General features: G+C 41.1%; 1 long non-coding RNA gene across 1 annotated transcript in view; it reads left to right on the forward strand.

The window, feature by feature from the left end:
• Window positions 1–27,876, forward strand: part of LOC310714763 — a 203,992-nt gene that overhangs the window by 68,983 nt on the left and 107,133 nt on the right. Inside the window, exons 7-8 of the long non-coding RNA XR_014530051.1 lie at window positions 1,103–1,222; window positions 18,210–18,316. This is a non-coding gene — a long non-coding RNA (uncharacterized lncRNA). The remainder of the gene's footprint in view (window positions 1–1,102; window positions 1,223–18,209; window positions 18,317–27,876) is intronic.

Below are 27,876 nucleotides of genomic sequence, written 5' to 3' on the forward strand. Positions count from 1 at the left end.
AGGCACATATGAAAAGGAAGGCTAGATCGGAGGGTTACTCTTATGCTCTGGAAATGAGTGTAAGCTATGATCCTCAGCAGCATAGAGTAGAAAATATATTCTATGGCTCGGTGGGCCGTAATTCCACACAACGTCCCTGGCCCAAAGCCTAGCGTACATGCACTCTGAGCAAATGGAGCCACCATATAAAGGGGCTTTTCCATTCCCTCCAGTGCAGAGGGATGTTTTGAACCTACATCTGATTCTGTGAATGATTTGAGATGATTTATTAGACTTGCCTATCGCTTTATATATAAGAAAGGCTCATAGCAATTTACAATGTGTATAATACAATGAAATGTAATAAAAGCGTATTAAGTGATGCATGATATCAAGAGTAACGGTAACAAAATCATGCCCAGATGCCCAGGAGAATAAAAATGTTTTTAACCTGGTGTTGAAATGATAGTATGGCTGGTGCCAGGCATGCTTCCCTGGGAGAGAGTTCCAAAGACAGGAGGCTTTTAACAGAGAAGGTCCATTCTTTGGTCTCCACTCTTTGTGCTTCTTTAAGAGGTGGGACACAGAGAAGGGCCTCAGATGACAAACCCAGGGTCCCAGCAGGTTTCTGTAGGATGAGTCAGTCTTTTAGGTATTGGGCTCCCAAGCCGCATTTGGCTTTAATGGGTAAAAACAGGTTTTTAAATGGCGTCTGGAAACTAACCAGCAGGCAGTGCAGTTGGACCGGTGTTGTATGCTTTCGCCTTTGTGTTTTCATTCATAATCTGACTTCCGCTTTCTATATTAGCAGAAGTTTTTGGAGCATTTGTTAAGAATAGAAAAGCCTTTGTAGGGAAAGCATAATTCTCTTTGTATGACAATTTGACCATGACCCAAATGGGCCCTGGAACATTGCTTGTAAGTACCTTGTACCATAGCTGTTTGAGATACGGGTCTGAAGATATGAAGTGGCAGCCCTGCTGAAGTGAAGCAGGTCTTTGTCTGGGTAATGCCTGGATGGAAAACCACTGGGTAAGCCCATGTACAAAGTAATAAGATATGATTTAAATATATGCTTTAGAAATGCTTGCTTCTTAGACAGGCCATGTGACTTACTTTACAGTGTCCTCTATTGGAGTGCTGTACAGTCCAAGCCTGGTTTAAAGATGAAGAACCAAAAAAGAGAGTGCAGGAGCCTTGAAGTTGCCTTTCAACAGCAGCATCTGGCCACTTCCCCTCTATGGTGAGATGTATTATATCTCTATTTAAATTATCTCAATTATTTCTGAGTTTGCACACAAACATGCAAATAAGCGTCCTCATTTTTGAAGACTCAAACTCTCATTTTTTGTGGGGAGCGACTATGAATAACTGGTCAATTTAACCTGGACTGAATGGTTGTAAACTGCGTTGGGTTGCCTTGGGCAAGAGAAAGCGACTAACAAATTTAATAAATAAAAATGCAGTGGTACTTCGAGTTACAAACACCTCAGGTTACAAACGCTTCAGGTTACAAACTCCGCTAACTTGGAAGAGTTACCTCGAGTTGGGAACTTTGCCCCAGGATGAGAACAGAAATTATGTGCTAGCAGTGTAGCGGCAGCAAGAGGCCCCATTAGCGAAAGCACAACTCTAGTTAAGAACAGTTTCAGGTTAAGAACGGACCTCCGGAACGAATTAAGTTCGTAACTAGAGGTACCACTGTAATAATAAATGCATGGCAGTTTATTGAATTGTAGTTAAACTCAGGTCCAGTCTCTCAGAGATGTTACTTTCTTTGGGGACTTTGAACCCCCAAAGCCATGTGACCTGTCTGGGATGTCTCCGTGAAGTTGCAGATTGAGGGTTATTTGCTGGCTGCCATGTGGGATAGGAACCCATGACAATGGCAGTCAAAAGGACCCTCTTAGCGAGAGCCTGAAGGAGAATGTTTTCACTACCCTAGGCGGGAGATGGGGAAAGTGGCACACAAATAAACAGATAGTGATGATTTATCCAATGCAAAAAAATAATAATTTGCGGCTCCACCTTTGTAAAAAGGAAATCTGTGAACGTTGTCTCCCCTCCCCTGCCCATTTACACTTTCAGTTCTTAGACATATTATGCAGATTTTAATATAAAATTTATTGACTTTCACAGGCACGCATAGTGGTTATTATGCCAGCAATAATTCATAGCTTTCCTTACAAAGGCTTAACATCCCTATTCTCATTTCCCTGATGGCTTGTATACACTTTACAATGCTTTTAAAAAGGTGACTGAATACCACTTTATAAATCAGAATTATTTTTCAGGAAATCCATTTTAAAAAAGTATCCTTGCTTTGGGGAATCATCCTTTGGGAACACAGAGAGAATAGCTGTGTTGCAATTGTTTTCTGTTTGGGTACATCTGACATTAAAAATCTGCAAAATGGCTGCTTGAGCAGATAGTCCTTTAATTTTTCTAAGCAGTCATTCTGCCATAGCAAGCACCACACTACAAATGCTAAGGAAGTTAGTTGGAAATAGGAGCTTATGTTTTCTTCCCAGAGCTGAGATATTAAACTATAATTTCCACTCCACAAAACCCCATAGCATTGTTATGTCCTAGAGCTTACATCCACCTATACAATGCATGTATTAATTTTGTAGCAGTTATGAACTTTTAAACTACAGATCAATGCTGGCTTTCTGAACCAATTTCTCACTATGAGACCTATTAAAATTAAAAAATAGATTTTTTAAAAATAAAAAAAAGTTATATTTAAAGTTCGATAGCTGGATACCACTACCATTTTATTACATTTTGAAGATTTTTGTTAAGGTTTTAAACTGACTTAGGCTAGCCTAAGGCAATGAATGTGTAACACTTTATTCTTCTTACTGCAAGAATTCAGCCCGGGAAATGAGAACATTTCCACTTACCTTAGTCACAGTGGTAAAAGTTTAACCCCTCAAGTATCTTGCAAGTTTTTATTTATGGGTTCTGCCATTGATTTCGGTGGGATATATATCACCTCCGTGTTTGAGTATATCATGATGTCTTAGCAAATGCTAATACTCAGTCTGAGCACTAGAATATTTTATTTTATTATCTGATTATTTTGATTATTTTGATTTCTAACCCCCCTCCTCCTAAAATTATTGTCACTCACCTTGTAGACATTATGGTGAAGGGCAGGCAAATAAATATATGAATCTGGGACAGTAACAATATAATACACATAAGCAGTAAATTAGTACAGCACTATAAAATCATGCACATAAATATGCACTGAAGATTCTGATTTTAATATACTGTTCTCCTGATTTCCTCCTCAGTATTTATTTGTGCCATGGCATCCAAAAGTAGGCAAGGCAATCTTACTGTGGTTCACTTAGTTACGCTTTCCAGAGTTCATAGTTCACACCAGTACAAAATGTGGATCCCATTAGAGTGTCGTCTCATACCTTAAATGTGAGGCCCCCCCAATTCAGCCTTTCCAGGCATTGATAAACACCACATTTAAAGGGGGAAAGATTGAAGACAACACTGGGATAGACAGCCTGTGACCACCCCTTAATTAACTGGGAGACAGGCGGGTGCAAATTCACATTCTGCTCTGGTGTGCACAAGCCCTTAGATTCTCCACATTTTTTCAGAGTTCGCTCTGCATAATTAGTCAGTTTTAGCATGATCCCTACTTATTCTTTTTTGTGTGTGTGACTTTCTCCTCCAAGAAGTGTACATCTTGAATGTGGTACATTTGACATATTAATAATATAACAGAAATATTTCATTTATTCCCAGGTAGCTGCCCAGATGTTTAGAACATAAAATGAGGTTAGACATATTCAGTGCTCAGGAGGTGACTGGCCTTTCCAATTCCAACAATCTCTTGCTTTTAAGTATTTCTTTTAAATGAATATTAGCAGAATTTTAGAATGCATTTAATGAAAGCATTTCAAAACAAAGTGCTTTGCTTGCCTTTGAGAAGAATCTACCTTTCATTAGTGGTGCATATATTAGTGGGAATGTCAACAAGGAGCATTTGAAAGCAGCAGGCTTGCATGCCTGCCTTATGTTTGAATCCCAGATGGATCCCTCCCCCAGCTGTTAGTGCTTCTCTGGCTTCCAGAATAGCTCCCATACCTCCCTCAGTCCTGGCTGGTGGTAATAATGCAGCAAGAGAAAAGGTTGACTCATGCAAACTTTATGGATCAGTCAGCAGGACAAGCTGAACTAAAGAAACTGCATTGTGTGCAAGTTCCAACGTTAGGGGCCTAGGAGAATGCAAGCAGAAATCCTGATCAAAGTCATACTCTATGTTAACTTTGAATGATAGGTCATGATAACGTTAATGTGACAGAATGTCCTCCATAGTTAACAACTGCACTTTCATTTGTGACTCCTAAGTACCAGTTTGGGTCAAAGGCATCAGAGATTTGTGGCAGTCCCAAACAGGATAAGGGGGGTCTTCAGATATCATGGTAGTGGGTCAGCTTACACTCTTGTGCTGCTCACTCTGTGACTTACTAGATCTGCCAAGAATATAGGAACATAGGAAGCTGCTTTATATTGCATCAGACCATTAGCCTACCTTACTCAATATTGTCTGCCCTGACCGGAAGCCAGTCTCCAAGATTTCAGGCTGAGTCTCTCTCAGCCATACCTGGAGAAGCTACATACACACCATACGTTTAAAGCATATTATGTCCCTCAAAGGATCTTTGGAACTTATCCCTCAGAAAGCTACAACTCCCAGCATCCTTATCAAACCATAGTTCCCAAGAATCTTTGGGAGGAAATAATGAGCATTAAATTGATGGTGTGTACAGAGCCCAAGTCCGAGTGAGGCAGGAGGTAGTGAATTACCTTGACAGCAGAATTCTGGATGGAGATCAAAGAACCGAAAGAGCATAGTTCTAGTCAGTGGTACTGGAGCTCATTATGGCAGCCCCCATAGCCACATCCCAAGGAAGTCCATAGCCATATTTCCAAGGTGCAAGTCCAAAATGTCGGCATGGGACACAGCATCACATCTAGCATGTTGGACTTTGTCTAGGTTCACATCTCTAATCAGACGTGTGACATGGCTGCGATCCTATGCACACTTTCCTGAGGGAAAGTGGCATTGAACTCAGTGGTGGTTGCTTCAAACTGCCTAGGTTCAATGTGTAAAACATACTGAAGTTCAATAAAATCTTCAGTGGATGTGAAACCTTTAGCTCTTAATTAGAAATGTAAATGATCTTGCAAAGAAGTGTTACCTTTTCAGCTGTGAGCATGATGTAAGAAACACATTCAGGGAAAGAAATAGCCACCCTTTTCTTGATGATTTCTGACTTGCTCTGACTTCCACTGATACTCTGTCACAATCAATAGCAAAAACTGAAAGCCCAATTATCACCTCATTCCCTTGCCGGAGCAAGGAGTGTCAGAGCAATTACTGTGACGCTTTGCCGAATGATGTCATCACTCCTGCCATGAGAAAACTTTAATACAAAGCTAAGGGAATAAGAAGATCCACAGGGCAGTTGCCAAGGTGGGATGGGTCTGTGGCATTGGCCTCTTGGCATTCGTCCCCCTGCCACTTTTGGGGGATGGTGTAGGTGGTGAGGTCATTGTTGCTTGGGTGCACTAGTGGGAGTGCAGGATTGGCTGTGCCAGTGCACCTGCACCACCCCAATCTTGCAGCCATCCTGCCCTAGTAAGTGGCAGTAATGCCACTGTTGGGAGGTGGCTCCATGCAGTGGTTGCTGATGCCCATTGGGACTGGTAGGTGGGAGGCAGAGACTAGCAGTATGTAGGACCAGAGCCTACTTCTGTGCAAAGCTAACTAATTCTAGTTTTGCCGTCATCTTCCTCTCTGCTGAGTTCAACAAGGGAAACACTGAAACTAAGGATGAAGAATCTGGCAGGCAGTGTCACGTCCTGGACTGGTTGTATGCAGGTAAGGTAGGCAGGTGGGGCCTGGCTGAGAACACATAGAAGTTGGTGGGCAGTTTCCCATTTGCCCTAATGGACCAGTCCTCCACTGGCTGCATGGCGCTGCCCTGCTGTCACTGCCTGAGAAGAGCCCAATCTATGTAACCTAGACTTGCTAGGTTTCTAAGACCTGTCTAGTCCAGCATCCCATATACAGTACCTCCAAGGCCAATTAGATGCCTATGGTAAACTCACATGCCTGCAGTAGTCTATGGCATTTCCCTGGCATCATTTAGCACTAATATCTGGGGCTCCCTCATTCACATGACTATAGTTGATGTTGCATGAGTTCAAACTGAGCACTTTTGAAGTCAAAGGTATACCGTGCATCGTATTTACTCTTTCTATAGATGCAACATTATTTTAATCAAAGTAAAATCTAATAACAAGCAAAACTCATTTTAGTCCTGTCCTTGGGCAATGTATTTATGGATTCTTTTATTTAAAGGGGGAAAAACATATTTTCCTACTGATGCTTTAATGGATGCTTAATGGATTGTTCTGGCTGAGTCAGAAATAGCCAGATTGCTTCTTCAATTGTGACATTAGCAATGTCTGGGAGATTATTTTCCCTGAAGGTATCTTGTCTAGCACTACTAGTGATGAGCAGCTTCTTCTACAAGACAGTCTTTGTGGCTCCTGAGAAGCTGCTGCCCCACCATCTGCTGGAAGCAGAATTAAAAGGGTACAGTCCACATGGCACAGAGCAGAGTGCTGTCGCCTCTCTCTCTAAAATGCTGAATGTCGGTCTACACAAAGAAGGTGGGGGATCTCTGCTGTAAAAAGTCATGGATATAAGAAGCTAATTCCTCCTCCTCCTCCTCCTCCTCCTCAAAAAAAAATTAGGAGTGCAATTTCACTCCAACACACCAAGACATAATAATATTAAAAGGGGGTGTGAGGAGTATTAGGGGAGTGGAAGTACCTCTGGTGTGGGACACATCATGATTCTTCTGGGGTAGTTCATCCACACCATCTAACACCCCTGTAAACAATTCGAGATGGATAGTCAATAAACAGGCCATGTGGATGCCACTTCAGTATCATCAAATTAAAAACAAATGGAGAAACATTGTAGACTCCTCCACAACCACCATTAGTAGACCACACCTCCTACTCGGTGCTCCAATTGTTCTTTTCTTGAGCATGACTGTGTAAATTGCGCTACTGAACCATGGGGAGAAAACACAGTAAAACAATGATTCGATGGAATCATGTAGATCACTGGTCTTCAACTGGTGGGTTGTGGCCTGATTCAAGCTGAGCCACAACAGGAGCAGTGCCACCATGAAAATAAATGGTATAAAATTAAGAAATGGGTTCCCAAATGCATGTTTGGATGAAAAGGGGGACCTGGGCCTGAAAAAGTTGAAGATGCCTGATGCAGATGACCCATAAAAAGTGGGTCATCCAGTAGCACCTTAGAGACCAACTAAGTTTGTTATTGGTATGAGCTTTCGTGTGCATGCACACGAAACCTCATGCCAATAAAGCTCATGCCAATAACAAACTTAGTTGGTCTCTAAGGTGCTACTGGAAGGATTTTTTTTTATTTTGTTTCGACTATGGCAGACCAACACGGCTACCTACCTGCAACCATAAAAAGTGAGTGAACAAAGTGTGGCTATTGTGAAAGTGCTAAGTATGTAAAGTAAATTCCTAGTGTGAAAGCAAGTTCAATCTTCTTCATCCCCTGCAACTCAGTTTTGTGTCTTCCAGGCTGAAGCCTATAAAGCAAAGGGCAGGGTTTTCAGTTTCTTGCCTGGTTTTTGATCCATTTGTGACTAGAACTGACAGGAGGAAAGAGAGAAAGCTATTGAGGGGATTTGTCATCTTGGTCACATATTGTCCGTGTTTCTTGTGATGCAATGATGTTTCCTGTTTTGTATCAAATCAAGGGCACCATTCCCCAGGATGTTCTGTTGCACATGGCCCAGTAAAATGAGCTCCATGCAGCTCTCATTCTTTTCAGTGGGATGCGCAGGCAGACTTCACAGTAAATTGCGCCCCAAATTTTCAGCTAAAGTCTTTGAAGGAGTCATTGTAGTCTTGTCAAAATCAATGTTTAATTTAAGAGATTTTTAAAGACCATTAAAGCCAATAAAGTTCTGAGGATAGCTGCAGGGTGGAGCTCTTGCAACATCTCTTGAATACTTAGATACTAGGATATTCAGATGCTAGTATCCTTTAAAAATTATCACTGCTTCCCCACCCATAGGAGTTCTCATTAGTACAATGGCAGTAGTTTGGGCATATACATTGCCTGTATGTGTTGTATGTTTGTGGGAAAGAATTAAACAGAAAAGAGTCTCCCTCTCCCCTCTACTTACCAGATAGAAAAATAAGATAAGCCATGTTATGAATTTGAGGTGTTAAGCTGGTACCAGACCCCTTAAATCTCTGGATCCAGCAAGTGTTAGAATTTAATCAAGGCTTCTAATTCTTGGAATAGCCAGGCTAGCCTTCTGGTGAGGTGATAAACATGGGAGACGAGCCTTTAAGGGGAATTGAGGAGCTCAGTGCAAGATATGGCAAGTGTGGGGGAGTCTCCCTCAATAGAAAAAGCCAGAGGTTGGAGCAAAGGGAGCACTGATGTGACCTGGAAGTAAAGCAGCAAGCTGGAGAGAGAATCAGAGCGATGTTTGACTTTTGTTTGAATCCAAGGCTGTGGCTATGGCAGGAACAAGACACTCTCAGCAAGTTAATAGTGTGAACACTTCCATCATATGCTCAGTTTGTATATATGCGTAAATAAACCATATATCACAAAGACCCCCACAGTCTCTGCTGTGCCTCATTCCAAAAGGAAACATGAGCCCTGCAACCTCGCACAACTCAAGAGATTGAGGTGGCATGCAACAGTAAGAAGAACAGTAAGATTGTGCTTTGTGATTATAGAAACACCAAACGGTTCAGCAGTCCTAGGTGAATATATGACTCACACCTCTGCTAAGCTCATTTCAGTGTGAAATGCTCTGGAAATAGAGTGTGGATTGCAGCAATAGATAGTCAGGAAGTCACTCGTTGAATGCAATAAGTTGCTTGAAATTAATTATTTGGGAAGTGCTTTCCAAAGCAAAACTGCTCAAGAAGATTAAATCTTCCCCTGGCCCATTAAAATGTAGGAGCTCTTTATTCATCAGTGAATCAGTGATTAATGTCCCATTTCACTTTCATATAAAGTTCAGCACAGGGAAGTGCTAAATAACATGTCCCTCTATGATGCAACTGGCTCAAAAATACAGACACAAGGTGGTTTGCTCTGTTTTTACATCTGCACTGCATTGTTCCTTTATTTCCTTCATTAGAATACTGAGGCATGGCTATCAGATTTGACTGCCTTGTTTTCTTGATGGCATCTGGCTAATTATCCTAGGCTTTCTGGAAACTTTAATTAGTACAAGCAATGAGTATTTAACATCACCCCCACCTTGGAAATGCAAACTCCTGCTCATCCAAATTCACTACCTCTCCCTTCTCATCATCCTCATGTAAATGCAATGCTGTTGAAGAAGCATCCCTGTTTATCTGAACTTTTGATGACCTGAGCATTTCAATGTAGTAACAGCTAGTGTTTCTCCAAGCTTCTTATTAGAATTCACTTCTTTAGCTTGCACATTTGTGATCAGCTTGGTTAGTGAGATGGTATGCTGGGTGAAACTACCAGTGCCACAGCATGATAGAGAGGGAGGCAGAGTCATGATGGAGGTGGGATGAATGTAGTGCAAGCACATCATGGCTGAGTGAATGGTCACCCCTGCTGATGTCTGCAGACTTTGCTAGGGAAGGAGATGTTCTTGCTTCCCCCACTGCTATTCTATAGCCCCTCCTGATTGTGTCTACCAAACTGGCTCCCAGGCTCCCACTAGCAATAATCAAATGCAGATTTCAGAAACAATCTCTTTAAATCCAATTTCCCTCCAAGGTGAGCATAGATTATGATATATTCACATGGTTTTGCTAAAGAAAAGGAGGATTAGTGTGCATCTTACACATATGCATTTCCTGTTGTTTGCAAATGCTTCAGCATCATCTCACTCCCCTCTGCCAATGGTGGTGATGAGAAGGGGTTTGTTTTGTTTTTTACATTTTTGGAACCAATGGATGTTTTCCACAAATAATTCTTTGGCTTTTGAAAGCCAGTTTTCCTGCTAATAAACCTAATTCCATGAAGGTGATGGTTAAGTTAGTAGTCCTTATAGCGGTTTCCTACAACATAGATAAAGGCACAGTGACCCCCCCCCCATGACCGTTCCTTCTCCAGAAGGAGGGCATTTGCTACATCTTCATCTCATTTTACAGCAGCGAGTGCTTCTTCCTCACATTCAGAAACATGGAAATCGCCACAGGGACTAAAGCTGCTGAAGTGATTGGCGAGAAAAGCTATATATCCCTGTTATAAATCTCTAAGTCAAGTCTGAAATAAAAGTTGTATGGCAAACCAGAAAATGAATTTTATCTTAAATTGAAATAGGGATCAGCTGCTATAGCCTGGGATTTGGGAATGATTAAGTGTAAGATTCAGTTAAGAAGTTTCGCCTCTCAAGAAAATATAAAGCAAACATGCCTATTCCTGACCTATATAGCTTTTTGGTGTGTTCAGCATAATAAAATGGCTAGATGGAACATGAATTGATACCACAGGTCTAAAAGTTGGTGGATGTAACAAAGCAGTAATCGAGCAATAATTTGTTTCGGTAATGAGTTTTGTCTTCAGTATTTAAAATTCAGGTTTACCCATCTACAAAGTGAAAATGCCAGTATGAAGCGATGCCTGGTTTCTCTGTGTTGCTAAATTAAATAAATAGTGATTTTATTAAGGAAATGGGTAAAACCTTTCAGGAAATAATTAAGGGCCACAGTAAATCCCCTCCCTGTTCTAATGACATTCTTGATATTGTGTTCCACTTGAATGAAAATGGCTGACTCTTCATCAATAAGAGACTGCAGTACCTCTTAGCTTTCTTACCTATGTATTGGTATCTGAAGGCCTTCCAATGAGAGACCAAGTCTGCATGTGACAAACTGACTCCTATGATCCAAAGAGGTGGAATTATTATACTGATTGTTGTTCCAGTTCACAAAGTCTGCATCGGTCTGAGTAGTACTGGGACTGGTCCAACCACAAGCCTCTCCTACTTTTAAAACCGACATTGAATATGGAGATTTCCAGCCACTTCTTTGTTTAAACACATATGTGAAGCCATAGGCAAGAATGGGAATCGGTAATCAGCATGGAGGACTCCAGTCCATAACCAGAATCAGAGCAGGCATCAGTCCAATAAAATTTATGCAGAAGAAGAAGAAGAAGAAGAAGAGGAGGAGGAGTTTGGATTTGATATCCCGCCTTTCACTCCCTTTAAGGAGTCTCAAAGCGGCTAACATTCTCCTTTCCCTTCCTCCCCCACAACAAACACTCTGTGAGGTGAGTGGGGCTGAGAGACTTCAGAGAAGTGTGACTGGCCCAAGGTCACCCAGCAGCTGCATGTGGAGGAGCGGAGACGCGAACCCGGTTCCCCAGATTACGAGACTACTGCTCTTAACCACTACACCACACTGGCTCTCATCTGCAGAGCTTTCTTTCCGCTGGAACTCACCTCTCAAGTGGGCGCCATTGCCATTATAAGAGAACATGGGAGGCATTCGTGATGAGTTCCGGTACCTCTTTTCCTAGAAAAATAGCACTGTGCATCTGGTTCTCATGACACCATCTGCCATGAGCCTTTTAGTGTTCTGAGATAAGTAAAGACAGCATGTGAGAGTCAGGGAAATGACAAGGCAGAGAGTAAACAGTGATTACGGAGTTTGCTAAGTACAAACACATGACCAGAGTGGTGAATTGCAGAACTGGAAAGACAATGTGATAATTTATTTTACCTCTGCAGAGTTGGTCATATTCTAAAACACTTAGTTCTGATATATTCTTTGTAAATTGCAGGTGGCATTGCTGATTTTTTAAACCCAGTAAGCAACAATTTCCCGCCCTCTTTTAACAAATTCTTCTGAAGATCAGTCCCTCTGCCCTGCTGAAGCCAGAAATGCAGGAACGGGACTGCAGTAATCTATGTGCTTTTGACAAAGTACATCTCCTGCTGTTGCAGTGAACTGGGCTAATTGTTTTATGAGCTGATATTTCCTTTACTGCACTTCTGTGATTTGTGGCTGGGCTCACTCAGCAGTGATCTTTAAGCTCCGTAACAAGCTTACTCAGACCAGAAGATGGCAGTCAGTCTTGGCAGTCCTGGTGCAGCATTGTGCTTAGATTGGCAGATCTGTCAAACATTGCTTTAATTTGTCCTGGGCCTGCATATGAAAAGTCCCCTCTCTTGTGGGTTATTCACCTTAATCTGACCTTTTGCTAATGCAGAAACAGTGACCTGTTATGACATGCTAAAACAAAGAGAAAATGAAAACGGCCTAATTTAGTCTGCTGTGGCTTTCCTAGTGATGTATGGTACCGATCACAAAGGGGCTAGTGCCATCTCTAATAAGGGTGAGTAATGCAGCTTCCACTGCTGTCAGAGCAATTCCGCTGACCTGTACTTCGAATACTAATAATGAAAGGATTTGTTCAACAGATCAGAATGCCTGTAGTGCTGCAGCAAAGAGCATCCTTGCATGGTAAAATACAGATAGCAAAACAAAAAAAGACGAAGGAAAAAACAGAATTAAGAGAGAGAGAGAGACGAAGAAAGGAAAGCAAGCATTGATGTTTCAGGGCAATTCTATTAGGTGTGTGCACCAACAGCAAGATATATTTCAGATCCCACTTTGGAAGACGAAATTTGACTCTGAATGCTTTGGTCACAATCTGGTACATTTCAGGTCCAACTCAGAACTTTGCTTCAGAAAATCTGAGGCTTCAGATGTCTATCCATTGACTTATATAGGAAAATAAACAAATGGCAACCACATTTTAATTGGATAAAAATTATAGTCAGATTTTCCGAGGAGATGAAGTAAAATAGGTGCTGGGTTTTCTGTGCTGCATGGGTTACAGTCTGAGGGTTGGGGTGTGTGTGTGTGTGTGTGTGTGTGTGTGAGAGAGAGAGAGAGAGAGAGAGAGAGAGAGAGAGAGAGAGAGAGTTTTAAAGAGAATTCCTATAACTTTTTAAAAAATCATAGCAGAATTGGATGAAATTTGTTGGCATTGCTATCCCTTCTAAGGGAATAAAGCCTGCCAAACCTCAAACAGGTAGGCATGGGGGTTCTGCAAGGGTTAGGGTCTTTGCAGTTTGGGGGGGTGGGGTGGGAAATAGTATTTTCTCATCTGCTACCCCCTGTGATTTTGGGGCAGGAAGAATTTATTTATTTATTAAAATGGTATATATTGTAGAGATGTCCCTAAGTAAGTAAACTAAAAAGTTAAGATGAATGAAAAATAGGACTGGAGAAAGGACAAAGTTATAAGACAAAGGATGCACCTTTTAAAAAAAAAATTGAATTTGGACTAGGGAGACCTGGATTCCAATTATAGGGTGGGGGGAACATTTAGAAAGCCATACATTGTGATAAATATGTACATATTGTGATGAAATATATAAATAGTCTTTCATATTTCTATGGATTTTTAAAGTAAACCTAGAAACAGATTTTTCTATCCCTACTAGTGTGCAAGGCATTTTCCCAAATTACAGAGTCATCCAAACCCCTCTTACACCAGACTTGAGGGGGGTTGAAAGGACTGGAGGCAACCGTCCACTCTGCTTTCCATAGCTATGTCAGAAATACATTATTCTTAGTGCCTTCTGGAAAGAGTATTATCTTTAAAGAGTACATTTGCTAATGAATAAATATGTCCCCTTCTCCTTCTGTGAGGCCTTAATCAATAAAATGGGAATGTTTTTCCCTTTTTGCACTTGCTGGCCAGCTGTTATAATGCAGAATGGTAAATTTAAAAGAATACTGAACTGAACAGGGGCCACTAATGTCAGAAGCAAACACAACTACTGCAAGAAGTGTTTTCAAGTGTTCTCCGGCAGCCATAAGGTGTTGAAGCTACACAAAGGATTTTGAAACAAACATCACACTGGGGAGCAATTTAAAAACATTTTCCAGTTAGGCAAGAAATAAGACCCTTTCTCTACTTGGCAGCTGTTTAAATCCACACTGGGAGGGTGTGAGCAGGACGGAATCTAGATTTATCTTGTAAAATAGACATGTTATTGTGCCTGCATCGCTTGCAGTATGTTAAGAGGCGCTGCACCCTAAAATGGTGTATCCTCAACTTGTTTATCAGTTTCTCAACATCTAACATTTTTCTTCCACTATTGACGCTGAACTGTATTATTACAGTGGTACCTCGGGTACATACGCTTCAGGTTACACACTCTGCTAACCTAGAAATAGTGCTTCAGGTTATGAACTTTGCTTAGGATAAGAACAGAAATCGTGCTCCGGCAGCGTGGCAGCAGCAGGAGGCCCCATTAGCTAAAGTGGTGCTTCAGGTTAAGAACAGTTTCAGGTTAAGTACGGACCTCCGGAATGAATTAAGTACTTAACCCGAGGTACCACTGTATATGTTTTTTTGGGGGCGGGGCAAGACTCACCTAAAACATCTGGATTCAGTAAAGGGTTAGAATTTAAGCAAACCCCTAAATACCTGGGTCTAGTGGGAGCTAGAGTCTAAACAAGCTTTTATGTGTCCAGGAAGCTTCTTGGCAGAAGAACTATCAGGAGGTAATCACTGGAATGGCCAAGCCATTAAGATGGTCATTAACAGAGACTCTCTGTGATGGACAGATAATGGACAAAGCCCCTCCCTGAGGTGAGAGATAGTAGGGAAAAAAAGGCAGAGTTTCATGAGGGATGGGCAGAATTGCAGTGGGTGAAGAGGTAAGTGAACAGGAGAAAAGTGTCAGTTTTAGAAGCTGAAGGGGGAGCGGAGCATGAGGCAGGCAATCTCTTTTATGCTGCAAAGAGCATCAGATATGATGTTGGGAGTCGCTTGGAATCTGAAGCTGCAGCAACAGGAGGAACAGATCCTTCTTGGGATGTGAATGCCCTGCGCTTTCTCCATCTAGACGCAGGTTGTATATATGTGTAAATAAACCATGTATCATAAAGACACCACAGACTCCACTGTGCCTCATTGTCCAAAAGGAGATACAGACCCTGCTAAGCACGCCTGATACCCCTGGAATCTTGCGCCACTCGGAGACTGGTGTGGCATGTAAAACTATTTAAGTCAGGTTTGTGTGGCCCTTGGAGTTCAGGAAAATTGGGACTATTGCTTGGTCTGGTGTCTGGAAGATTGGCCAGTTGGCTGTTCTGGATGGAATTACAAGCCCTCTGAAAGAAATGGTTCACGGTTTGGGGATGCCATCTGGTGTGGTTAAAATAGTCACAACCAAATGAGAGCCAATTGACACAAACTGCCTGCAGTTGCCACTTCAAGTGGGGAAAATGTGTATGGTATAATTTTGCTTTTGAACGACCAAATTCCATATACCAACAACAATAACAGGAATAGTATGCATGGTACAGAAATCCTTTTTTTGTGCTCCCCCCCCACACTGAAATTGGCTAAATATGTGAAGTGAGAATATTTCATGTTTTCCATCTCCAGTCCTTATGAGAACTGTACGCAATCTGTTTCCTTTATGTCACCTTTTTTATAAAATGGGAATCAAATCAGATGAGCTGTTGATTTATTAGGCTGACTTGAAAAGCATGCCTCTATTGATATCTATTGATTTATAATCTCTGTGAGAGCTGCTTCACACAAACACGCTATTACTTTAAACTCAACTGGCTGTTCAATTAATGCAAAAATTTAAAGTGAGCATGAGTATCCTGTCACATTTGAGACCATCAGTTGGCATCTGTCTGTCTCATGATATGAGGGAAGAGTGCGCATTCAGGGATGAAATCAAACCATTGAAGAGTTACAGCCCCTGTTGTGGCTGTAGAGACCAACATGGGGGGGGGGGGAGACATGTTTCCTGCTCATGGATTTTCCCTGTAACTCGAGGGTGTTACCTTTGGATATTTTTCAGGAAGTAGTACTTCTCTGGGGGCAGTGCCAGCCCACACATGAGGCAAGGTAAGGTTACTGCCTCTGGCAGCAAGATCCACAGGGGTAACAGATACGACCTTCAAGGAATGCATTGCCTGCCTGCTGCTGCTGTGGTAGCATCCATGGCCCTGGTGAGCTCCTTAGAGGCTGGATCTGCCCCCTCCTCAGCAGCGCCCCCTCCAGTGCTGCCTCTGCAGCAGCCTCTTGGCGAATAGAAGGTGCTGTTGGTCTCCTCCCACCCTTGTTCCCAACATAGCTTTTTATTTCCCCCTTGTTCTGCTGTAGATCTTTTCTCACTCCTTCTTCCCTGGTAGGGCCGCAGACACCATTTTGTGGTTTGTGTCAGACGCCAGATGTCTTGAACCAGCCCTGTCTGGGGTTATTCTTCCATGAGAAGGATGGAATGTGGACCTAATTTCATGTAGCTGGTAGTGCTCTGCAGATATACATTGCTTCAGTGACTTTCAGAAAAGCAATAAGTTTGATAAGATAAGCAAAAGATAAACAAAAGGAAAATAATTTATGGCCCCCAAAATATCTTAACCTGCAGTGACATATTTCTAATATGGGATTCGAGTGAAGTGTGTTGCTGCCAAAGAAGGCTGCAGCCCTGTGCACACTTAAACCAGTGAATAAGCTCTATTGAATGTAGTGGGACTTACTTCTGAACAAAAATATATACGACTGCTTTTTGTCTTCCACAAATGCCCATAGCTAATGGTAGCAATGATTTTAGCAAACGTCATTCAAAGTCCAGCGAGATTCTGAATCTTCTGAAACGCATACATAGAAAGCAGGTATATGTCTATATGATGATGCCACATTGACGATCCCGCTACTATTCTTATTTATAGATTCATATAGGTTTATATATTTCTGTTTACAGACAATTCTGTAGGTTGCTCACTTCTGTGTATGATGTTGACCAGGTAAAATCTCTGGGGAGATGAGGGTGTTCTATTTGACTTCAAACATTTTCTTCATAGTGTATTTGCATTTCATAATTGGAGGTGGTGGGAAGGGGCATCCAACTGACTCTGCAGATTATTTATTCATCCATATGTGCTAATCTCCTTGTTTCTGCTGCGTATACATTTTGCATCTGCCAACACAACCTTAACATGTTCTAGTCAATTAAATTTGTCCTTTCCTTTAATAAAATATTTGTCCTTTAATACAGCTCATTGGTCTTGATTTCTTTGACTCATGTTAAGTCATCAGAATGAAGGTGCTATATGACCAAGCTATTCAATTACAAAGGCATTCTGTAGATACACTTTATGAAGCCAGCAAATTTCAGAGTCCCCACGGTATGAGGACTTCCATTCAACATAATAGCATTGACTAAGGGCAAGAGTGAAAGTATATGTTCTGTGGGTGAGAATAATCAAAAATTAGTCTTTACTAAGTACATAGGTATAAGTGGAAGTACAGGTCAAGGTTAAAAGTGGGTATTTTAGTTATCATGAATAATTTGGGCTGGATTTGCACTCATTAATTCTAATGCTGACTGCATACATTCAAAGCCCATCACTGAAAACTAGAAATATTTCACAGAGCTCCAATAAATTTTTTTAGGCTGAATATGACAATTACATTATTTAAAGCTAAATTAAAAATCCACAATAGCTGAACCTCAGTCTTTTGTAGCTATAATCTCAGAAAAGAAGCTAAGGATAGGCTAAAATTTGATGAAACACTTGTGTTTTTAGATTTAGAGATTACCTTTAGACTGAAAATGTGACACTGCCGCCAAACCCATCCTGGGGAAACAATAAAGAAACATAAAGGGATTTCAACTGGGACAGGATTAAGGTTACTGTTTCCTGAGATAGTCCTTGCAGAAAGAAATCCAGTAAGATAATACATTTTCTGGAAGCATTTCCTGCTATTTTGATTGTATAAGCTGAAGCTCTTTATCTATACTTGCACATCATGTACTTACTTCAAAATGTTTTTTATTGCTGTTCCACCTCATGACTCATCTTCACCTTTGATGCCCCATTCATAGTATTTCATTGTGACATTTATAGGAAGAACCTTTTGGACCCTGCCTATGTTATTGGGTGGAGGAAAGGAATTATAGATGCTGATCATGATTAAAATCAATAATGGAAGTTAAATGCCATGTGACAGGACTCATGCTACTTGCTGAAGAAAGCAAGGTGTTCAATAGAATTATGTGATATTCTGATGGCCTGTGCTTTACAATAGATTTTACTGCAATGCTAAATCAATGGGCTTGTGTTTTAATACTTTGCAGCAACTTTGTTGATCTACAGCTGGGCAAAATGTGTTAGCAGAGCCTCATTGAAGAGGAATCTGGAACAGAAAAGTTTGGAAACCTAAAGTAAGTGCCAGTCGCTTAATGTAAGTTCTTACAGAAAAATCCTAATCTAAAAGTAAGGTGCGGTTGCTGCTTTTGTGCAGTTTTGTGACCACTTCCATAACTTTTGCACAATGTTAGTGGGACACACAGAGAAATTAAATATCCCTGACTGGACCTCCCAACATATTTTTCTTTGTTTAAAACCCATCAAGCATCCTCTCCGTTTCAGTTGGGGCTGCATTGCTGGGTGGGGAAGTTAACCCTCCATTTCTGTAATTTAGCTAATTTCCTGCCAAGGCAGTTGTTAGCCATGGAGGCAGGAGCTGGGGAAAGACAGATAAAATATGGACTTCGGGGACTGGGAAGAATTAAATTGGGTTGACAAATGCTGCCCCAAATCTACAGACCTGATCTGAATCATACTCCTTCCTCCAGTGATGGTTTCTAAGCAAAGACACTTCACATCTAGTCTGGCCCTTTTTTCAACTAGTTTTTACTACATTTGGGATCAAATATATTTATTGAGTGTGAAGACTGCACTGTCCACTGTGAACACTGTCCACTGTTAAGATTAAAAAAAAAACTATCTGTCATTTTCAGTTGTTTGAGAAAAGCCAGACTGCTTGCTCTGTTGGATGAAGTTTGTTTTCATTTCACATTTAAATCTATTATCATGGCTTTAAAAATCTCAATAGCAAAGTTATCATGAGCTTTCTAGAAATGAAAGGGTGATAAATAAATATATTTTAACGTGTACAAAAGTTCCTTAAACAGCAACGATTGGCAAAATAGTGGAACAATTTTGCTGAAAGCACTTGATTTTGCAAATGTCATTTAAACATTTGAGTCTCATCAATGTGCAACACTGCAATATAATTCAGTCCATTGAGTACAGTCCTGATTATATGACATTCAGGAGTGCATGAGATTCTGCTCATAAGCACAGGATGCAAAATTATTTATCATAATATAGCAAAGCATGCATGAATAAACCACCAATTCAGAGCCTATTTGTCTTTCTTTTGGCATTGGCTGCTTTGTATTGTTCCGATAGTGCAAAGAAGACAGCCATCTTAACAGGCTGTCTGCTAATTGCTCTTGCACAAGGAGACTCATTAGCTGGCCCAAGAGTCCATAGAGTCAGCTTCATTTAGAGGGCACAATTCATTGGAATAAGCAAATACAGTTCAAGTTAATGAAGGTGTACTTCATTGGATGTAATGAATGTATTGCTGTTGCTGTAATATGGTGACTTTGAATGGGAGGAGACATACACAGTAATTGAAATAAAAACTTCCCAGAAGTTTTCTGTAACTAATTCCCTCTTTTTATCACGTCCTCAGTCTTCTTTATGAGATAATTGGAGTTACATTTCTATAATTTACTTTTCTTCAACCCTTTCTCATTATTTCTGGCAATTAGTTGAGACACCTAGAAGGAGTTGTCCCATAGCAGATAAAAATCAATTTATTTAATAAGATGGCACTACATTTTTCAGAAGAAAGTTTGTTTAGACTTTTCTAGTAAGCAGGCTGATGAGAGTTGAAAATGGGTGGCCCTTTGGAATACCACATTAGGACCTGGCTGTGTGTTTTGTACTCCAGACTGGTGATTTTGGTGATATATGAATATAGTTTGTATAACTATTTCTCAAGGGCTAAGGCAGTTCTAGGTACTCTTGCTTCAATTGGAGCTGTTAATCAGAAACAATTAGTATTTGGCAGCAAGAAAAGTCTTGCTTCCAACAAGTGATAAGAAAGTTCAAAATGGCAGTCCCTTTACATGGCCAGCCTGCACATGAGGTGGACTGAAGCAGCGACTTTGGCTGGCAGAATCCCATGGGTTTCTCAAAAACAAGTTTTGCTAGACAAATCTTATCTCTTTTTATGATGGAGTTACAAGCTTGGTGGATCAGAGGAATGCTGTGGACATAGGGTATCTTGATTTCAGTAAGGCTATTGACAAGCTCTCCCATGGTATTCTTGCAGAGAAGTTTGTAAAATGTGGACTAGACAAGGTAACTGTTAGGTGGATTTGTAGCTGGTTGACTAACTGAACCCAAAGGGTGCTCACTAATGGTTCCTCATCATTCTGGAAAAAAGTGACAAGTGAGGTGCCTCAGGATTCTGTCCTGGGACCATTGTTGATCAACATATTTATAAACAACTTAGATGAAGGTACTGAGGGGATGCTGAGCATATTTGCATATCACACCAAACTGGGAGGGGTAGCCAGTGCCAATGAAGACAGAATCAGGATTCAAGATGACCTTAACAGGTTGGAGAACTGGGTCAAAACCAACAAAATGAATCTTAATAGAAACAAACATAAGGTTCTACACATAGACAGGAAGAGTCAGCTGCACAAATATAAGATGAGGTACATCTAGATTGCCAGTAGTATATTTGAAAAGGATCTAGGGGGTCTTTGTAGATCACAAGCTTATCATGGGTCAACAGTATGATGCAGCAGCCTAATGCTATTATAGGCTGTATCAACAGAAGTCTAGTGTCCTAACCAAGGGAAGTCATATTACCACTCTATTCTGCTTTGGAGTACTTTGTCCAGTTCTGGGCACCACAATTTAAGAAGGAAATTTGCAAGCTTGAATGTGTGCAGAGGAGGGTGACTAAGCTGATAAAGGGTCTGGAAAACAAGCCTTATGGGGAACAGTTGAGAGAATTGGTTATCTTTATCCTGGTAAAGAGGAACCTGAGAAGAGAAGAAGAGTTTGGATTTGATATCCCGCTTTATCACTACCCGAAGGAGTCTCAAAGCGGCTAACATTCTCCTTTCCCTTCCTCCCCCACAACAAACACTCTGTGAGGTGAGTGGGGCTGAGATACTTCAAAGAAGTGTGACTAGCCCAAGGTCACCCACAGCTGCATGTGGAGGAGCGGGGATGCGAACCCGGTTCACCAGATTATGAGACTATTATGAGAAGATATGAGAGCTATCCTCAAATATCTAAAGGGCTGTCACATAGAGGATGGAGCAAGTTTGCTTTCTCCTGCTCCAGAGACTATGATCCAAACCATTGGCTTCAAGTTACAAGAAAGGAGAGTCCTACGAAACATTAGGAAGAATTTTCTGCCAGTAAGAGCTGTTTGACTGTTGGACAGACTCCCTTGAGAGGACTCTCCTTCATTGGAAGTTTTTAAACAGAGATTGAATGGCCATCTGTTATGGATGTTTTAGTTAAGTTTCCTGCATTGCAGGGGGTTAGACTACATGACCCTCACGATCCCTTTCAACTCTGCAATTCTATGATTCTGTGAGTGCTAGACTTGAAATGGGAAGAATTGTAGTCCAAACCTCACTGTGATACAGAACTTACTGGCTGTCTTTGGGTATTATTATATGACTTACCTCAAAGAGTTGTGGAAATCAAAGCAGTAAGACAGGATTCAAGCAGCTTGACTCTTATAGATTGTTGCTGCTGAGTTATGCTGTTTATCCTTTATTGCATGTTGTATGTTGCCCTACGCTCTGTTTGAGGAATGGGCAATTCATAAATACCCAATACACCCTCTCCCCGCCCAACAGTTTTTGGTATTGGCTTCTGTGTTGCTGGCAATGACATGATCCATACCCGATCAGTTTTCTTTTAGTTTAGAGAAAATGTGAATAAGAGAGGACATGAGAGAGTTGTATAAAGATATTCATGGTGCAGAGAAAGTGGATAGAGAGCTCTCTCTCTCTCTCTCTCTCTCTCTCTCTCTCTCTCTCACACACACACACACACACACACACACACACACAATATTAGAGCCACACAATGAAGCTGAATGTTGGAAGATGCAGGTCAGGCAAAAGAAAGTACTTTTTCACAGTTAAACTATGGAATTTTCTCCAACAAGATGTAATGATAGACACCAACTTGGATGACCTTAAGAGAGAATTAAACAGATTCATGGCAGATAAAACTATCCATGGCTGCTAACCCTGGTGATTATGTTCTGCCTCCACATCAGGAGGCAGTTCTGAACTGTTTGCACCTATGGGCAGTGACTCCACAGTGTTTCAGACAAAAGCACATTTCAAGCCCTGGCTAGAGCTGCCAGGAATTGAGCCTACAAACTTCTACATGGAAAGCAGGTGTTCTACAACTCATCCTGCAATAATTTATTCTCTGCAGGTACACCAATATAGACAGTTTGCCCAGGATGAAAACAATTAGCTTAATTGGGAATCCCCAGCTGTAATTAATTTTATCGTACTTGCAGAGCAATATTTACAAATTTTCTGAACTCTGCTCTTCTCAACATTTCAGCAGAAAGGTCAAGTAACACCCCAATTCATGCTTGGCTAATATCAGGCTCAGAATTTTGTTGTGGGGCTTGCATGAAGGCAGTCATCATGCAGTCGGAACAAAATATTTTCCCCCAGTCATTTTCCACTGCCAGAATATTTAGATTGTATTCAGAGTGTGGTTTCAGCTGTGGCCCGATTCACTGACAAGCCTAATTTGTCTTATTAACAAGCTGGATTATGGCCGAGGTCATTACACATTAATTGTTGGCTCCTGTGCAGTAACCAAGCTTGGGAGAACGTTGATGAACGTTGTCAGTGGACTTCTGCAAGCAGCTGTACGTTAACTTACAAAAAAATTAAAAATCTATTTGATTCTTCTCCAGTCAATCCCAAAGCAGTAAATGCATTATCCCAAACTTATGTAGTGTCAGATATTACTAAAGAGAAATACAAAGGATTTCTTTTATATACACCTTTTTTGCAGTTCATTCATATGGTAATGTTCTGTCAAACTTCAATGTGTATCCCTGGGTGTTAACAGGTATTTTATCTGCTGATGCTTTGTGCATTCACATCAAAATATATTTAAATAAGAGGAATCTAGTCCCAATTCATGTAATTTCCATATTTTTATTTTTGGGAAAAAAGAAAATCCTTCACTATATAACTAATGCATGGCTGATTAGTAAATGTTTTATGAATTCTGTTCCTGTGATGGTTGTAAAGTACATCAGTTAGATGTAATGTGTACCAACAGACATGGGAGAACAGCTGAATTTTAAGCAGAACGTTTTGCCAGTGTTTGGCTACACATCTATTATTTCCATGACCTTTGAAGAGAGTTACAAATGTAGGTGTATGGATTTGAAGTCTATTCTTCTTACAGCTAACATCCATAGGCGTCTTCTGCTAGTTGTGATGCCTTGTTGTTAGAGATGCATAATTAGTAAGCAGCGCTTTTAAGATATTTCTTACTAGTTGCTGATTAACCTCTAGATGAAATTTTAAAGTCTGTTTTAAAAAGCAACATTTGTTATACATAGGGATTGTTGAGTTTCCACTGCATCGAGAAGTAGCCACTAAAGGCCTCTTCATGCGCTCAAAAGAAAGGGGCAGCAGAGGTGGAATGTGGGGTGGATGCAGGTACTCATTCAACAATCCTGCCTCCAAGCCAGGTTTTCCTCTTCCACTCCTGAATGTGAAAAGGCCTAAAGAGGTCTGAGCATGCTTAGAAACCTCATGACTGGGAACCCTTATGAAGCAAGGTCCCCAGTTGCAGTGACGATTCTAAGTGCATATACAATGGTACCTCTGGTTAAGTACTTAATTCGTTCCGGAGGTCTGTTCTTAACCTGAAATTGTTCTTAACCTGAAGCACCACTTTAGCTAATGGGGCTTCCTGCTGCCGCCGCGCCGCTGGATCCCGATTTCTGTTCTTATCCTGAAGCAAAGTTCTTAACCTGAAGCACTATTTCTGGGTTAGCGGAGTGTGTAACCTGAAGTGTATGTAACCTGAAGCGTATGTAACCCGAGGTACCACTGTAGCTGAATGTGCTTAGCAGTTGCTTCACATACCCACTTCCCTTACACAATTGAAGCCTCCATGGGTTTAGATTAATGCACGGTAGTTGCATCAATGTGGTAAATCATTAGTGTGCAATGAATGGCCACATTAGCAGAATAATCCCCTCCCCTTCCTGCTCCCTTGAGCAGGAAGGGGAGGGGATTATTTTTTAAATGTGTGAAATCTGAGATTGTTTTGTCTTCTGGAATTAGTCATTAATACCACAACAGCCTCTTACAATGCAATCATATGCATGCTTACTCAGAAGTAAGTCCCACTGTGTTTCAAGGAGTTTACAGTCTAGTCAGTGTGCTTAGCCTTGCAGCCTTAATGCAGCTTTTGCTGTGTATGGAAAAGAGAATATCAAATTATTTACATGTTTGCTATATAGATTTCAACTGATAGTTACCATCAGCGTTACTCATGCCTTTGTAAACAGATTCTTAGAAGCCTGATGAAATCTATTCATTCCAGATTAATCATTATCACATCTCTTGTTAGTAAAGAGAACCAGGGTGATGGTGTTTTATTGAGTGCCATAATGACTTAGATGCAGGTTGAAAAAGTGAGGATAAGATCTCCTCTTCCTAGAACATTCATGAGCAACATAACTTTTATCATGAAAATGATAACCAGCCACCTGGCCTAAGCTAATGTGGAGAAGGCATTTGGAATACTGCCTGTCTCTATGTTATTCTACACAGTAGTTCAACACCACCACCACCCCGTCTCTGAGCTACAAGAGACTACAAGGGTTTCAGAACATACACAGAGTTCAGTTTCTTTGAATAAGGAAGACTGAAGACTGTAGTATCCTTAGGATATATGATTTTATTTATACCCTGATCATAAGGTGGAAGGTTCACAGCACTAACCCTGCAACAGATCTTGCTTCCTCATTGAGTTTTTAGGGGAGACCCTCCGCAAGGTCATAGCTTTGGTTTTAGCACAGAGTATTGGGTCTTTTTAGCTCACAACTTCAGTTTAGAAAAAGGATAGCTCCTGGCCTGTTGTTCTCTTACCTACAAGAAGATGTGGTCTCCAGCTAGTTGATGGGGGAGGGAGGCTTCTTATCACTCTCTTGAAAGAGCATCACCAGCCACGTATCTTTGTCTCAATGCATCTGCACTTGACCAACTATTTAGACATGTAAATTGATGCCAAACAGACTTGGCCAGGCCCATTACCTTAATAGGGAGATTGGCTTGACCAGTTCAGCAGTCCTTTTTACTTCAAATTCCCATCTTACAGTTACAAAATCTCAGGCTTGGTTGGGACCCAAATATATCATGCAAGGCAACCCTCCCCCCAAATCCATAACAATATTTTAGGGGTATGCAGTGGATTTGTCCAAATCCTGAAATGAAGCAGGCTGCTTCAGACAGATTTGGGGCTTGTCCAACCCAAAGCAGGATCTCTCCAAAGCACCCTGAACCAAAATGAGGACCTCCAAAAGAATTTAGAGATTTTGACTAAAAAAAACTTGTGCAATGTGCCTGCAAAAATTGAAATATTTGTTCCCAAGCTTGCCATGACACTGATGGACTTCTGCCACACAGGTAGGTAGCCGTGTTGGTCTGCTGTAGTTGAAACAAAATAAAAAAATTCTACTACTGGAAGGATTTTTAAAATTTTGTTTCTGCCACACAGTTAAGATGTATTTGCTCTTCCAAATTTTCAGAGCCCAATTCTTAGATTAACCATCCTTTTTTCATCCTTTGGTCTTGTCTTGCTGGCTTTTATACTGATGGTTATGATTTTATTGCTGGTTTTTAATTGTATCCTGGAGGACTTTAGGCTAGAAACAGCACAGGAGGAGAGCTCAATTGTTGCTCTTTGAATAGGAATTACAGTTCAATCTTTGTAGGTAGCTCTGCCTTGGGTGACAGGAACCTCTTCATGCAAAGGGGCCCAGTCAGCTTTAGCAGCTGTTGACTCTGACAGAACAAGGGAGACTGTGACTGCATAAGTACTATACCTTTAAAGCACATTCAAAGCACTTTCTTCCTCTCAGAATTCTCAGCACTGCAGTTTATTCAGGGTTGCTGGAAATTATAAGTGTGAGGGGTATGTTACAGTGCCCAGAATTCTTTGAGGGAAATAATGTGTTTCAAATATGTGTTTTAAATGTATAGTGTATACATAGTCTATGATACCACTAGGGCTTCAGAAAGGACAACAAAACCTCCTCAGGGTGGAAAAGAAGTGGTGCAATATGCTCTTTTTATGCCACTCTTATGGTTCAGTTTGAAAGCACATAAAAGTGCAAGTAGATAAATAGGTGCCATTCTGGCGGGAAGATAAACAGCATTTCCGTGCGCTGCTCTGGTTTGGCCACATGACCCAGAAGCTGTCTGCGGACAGCTCCTTCGGCCTATAGAGCGAGATAAGCACTGCAACCCCGGAGTCGTCTGTGACTGGACCTAACGGTCAGGGGTACTTTTACCTTTACCTTTACCTATGGTTCAGTATGTATCTCCATTTCCATCTCTATTTAGAGCAGGAGGGAGAATTGCTGGCCCTGGGGCAATTCCCTCTCCTACTCTAAATCCCTGGAGAAGGGAAGTCGGACTCCTAGGTCATGACAGTTACTAGGAGTGGTGGCATGTTGTTTGAAGACAGGTCTGTATTTGCCTTGCACTTCCTTATCTACCCTGTTGCCCTCAGTTGCACAGGAAGATGCTGTCAGTATCAACTACCAGTCTATTCGGCTACTATAGCTGAAATGGGGCTCAATTTGTACTTAACCTCAGGCAGTAAGATGTGCTGAGCAAGTCACAGCTTCCAGAGTGTTCCAGATCTTGCTCATTGCTTTGTGACGTTTTAGTTGTTCCTAATCAAGATTCTAATCAGGGCCTTTTGATTTTTCTCTCCCTAATGGATGAATGATACTTATATATTTCATGATTGTAAGTGCTTTGTGGCAGGACCCTATGCTCCCAATTTATAGTAAGCACTGTGTTCATGACTGCACAATGATGGTGATGATAAAATACAAATTGTAATGGGAAAAAATTATTTTACAGTGTTTCAGTTATTGCTTTTAGCTGCCTTTGGGTGCTTTTTGAAAGACAGCTAAAAGTTGCTTAATAAGTAATTTAACATTAAAACCAACATATTCTTGAGCAAAGCTCACATCATCCCTGACCATGGTCCTATTAGCTAGGGATGATGGGAGTTGTAGTCCCAAAACATCTGGAGGGCCGAGTTTGCCCATAACTGCACTAGCACTTTCAGGCCTGATTTGGTTCTTTCCAGGTCCTGATTACTGGGCGTAACTTTTCCCTCAGTCTAGTTACATTGCAATAATGTAAGGTTGTGTTTGAAGTCCTGGGTATGTATTGTTTTCTCCCTAAACCCAACACAAGATATATAGTGACCATATTCACACTATATAAAATACTATAATAACCTCTATAAGCAGTCAAGGGTTCACCCACATACTTCTGGGAGCTGTAGTTTATTAAAGGTTACTGAGAGCTGTTAGGAGACCTCTATTCCCCTCCCAGAGTTACAATTTACAGAGTGGTTTAACCATCAATCTCTCTTCACAGAGAACTCTCAGAAATGTAACTCTGCGATAGGGGCCTCTCAGCACCTTTAACAACCTACAGCTCCCATAATTCTTTGGGGGAAGCCACGACTGTTTAAGTGGTATCATATCACTTTATGGACTTAATGAAACTAATGTTTCTTCTCCCTCCATCATGGTTCCATCGCTCTAGCTTTGGGTGGTTTTAGGATATGTAACATAGCAAGTGCCCCCTCTTAGCATGCATTTCT

This window comes from Podarcis liolepis, assembly GCF_965112155.1.
Source record: "Podarcis liolepis genome assembly, chromosome: 9".
Classification (NCBI taxonomy): domain Eukaryota; kingdom Metazoa; phylum Chordata; class Lepidosauria; order Squamata; family Lacertidae; genus Podarcis; species Podarcis liolepis.